This window comes from Girardinichthys multiradiatus, chromosome X, assembly GCF_021462225.1.
Source record: "Girardinichthys multiradiatus isolate DD_20200921_A chromosome X, DD_fGirMul_XY1, whole genome shotgun sequence".
NCBI lineage: Eukaryota > Metazoa > Chordata > Actinopteri > Cyprinodontiformes > Goodeidae > Girardinichthys > Girardinichthys multiradiatus.
In genome coordinates this window covers 31,844,358-31,845,979 of record NC_061817.1, presented here as the reverse complement: position 1 = coordinate 31,845,979, position 1,622 = coordinate 31,844,358, and positions in this window count along the sequence as shown.

The following is a 1,622-nucleotide window of genomic DNA, read 5'->3' as shown; positions in this document are numbered from 1 at the left end:
CGGACCCTGAGGAAGATTGTGGAGAAGGGCCGATTCCAGACCTTGAGGGACCTGCGGAACCAGTGGACTGAGTCTGGAGTAGAAACATCCAGAGCCACCGTGCACAGGCGTGTGCAGGAAATGGGCCACAGATGCCGCATTCTCCAGGTCAAGCCACTTTTGAACCAGAAACAGCAGCAGAAGCGCCTGACCTGGGCTACAGAGAAGCAGCACTGGACTGTTGCTCAGTGGTCCAAAGTACTTTTTTCGGATGAAAGCAAATTCTGCATGTCATTCAAAAATCAAGGTGCCAGAGTCTGGAGGAAGACTGGGGAGAAGGAAATGCCAAAATGCCAGAAGTCCAGTGTCAAGTACCCACAGTCAGTGATGGTCTGGGGTGCCGTGTCAGCTGCTGGTGTTGGTCCAATGTGTTTTATCAAGGGCAGGGTCAATGCAGCTAGCTATCAGGAGATTTTGGAGCACTTCATGCTTCCATCTGCTGAAAAGCTTTATGGAGATGAAGATTTCATTTTTCAGCACGACCTGGCACCTGCTCACAGTGCCAAAACCACTGGTAAATGGTTTACTGACCATGGTATCACTGTGCTCAATTGGCCTGCCAACTCTCCTGACCTGAACCCCATAGAGAATCTGTGGGATATTGTGAAGAGAACGTTGAGAGACTCAAGACCCAACACTCTGGATGAGCTAAAGGCCGCTATCGAAGCATCCTGGGCCTCCATAAGACCTGATCAGTGCCACAGGCTGATTGCCTCCATGCCACGCCGCATTGAAGCAGTCATTTTTTCCCGACCAAGTATTGAGTGCATAACTGGACATGATTATTTGAAGGTTGACGTTTTTTGTATTAAAAACACTTTTCTTTTATTGGTCGGATTAAATATGCTAATTTTGTGAGATAGGAATTTTGGGTTTTCATGAGCTGTATGCCAAAATCATCCGTATTAAAACAATAAAAGACCTGAAATATTTCAGTTAGTGTGCAATGAATCTAAAATATATGAATGTTAAATTTTCATCATGACATTATGGAAAATAATGAACTTTATCACAATATGCTAATATTTTGAGAAGGACCTGTATATATGTTTTTATATAAACTTGTGTCGAAAAATTTGTATCCACTTTTTAATAGCCAATGGAAAAATTGTCATTGTACTCACAGCAATCAAACTGTCTTATAATTGCTTAGCAGGTTTTTGCATATTTTCCACTGGCATTTTAAAAATGTATCCTTGGTAATGAGCTCCAAGTCTATGAGGCTGGATGGCCTCCTTACCATCACCCTAATCTTTACCTTCCTCTACAGTCAGGGTTCTGAAAGGGCAACTCCAAAACATTAATATTGCTTCCAGTAAAAAGAAACATGTTTCTTTAAGCCTAACTCTTTCAAAGGTGTGAACAAATTCGGGCTCCAATGTACCATATGTTTATTAGGAAACAGAGACGAAGCTAAATTCAGTGCTAAATTTCAAAGTTGTTCGAGGCATTGACAGATGTGACAAAGTTCAGCAGTGGAAAAAAAAAATCATTTGCCTGAAATATCCTTTGGGGGAGGAGATAGTTTGACAGAGTACATAATGAGTCAAGTACAGGAAAGATGAGAAAACAAAAGGTAAAAG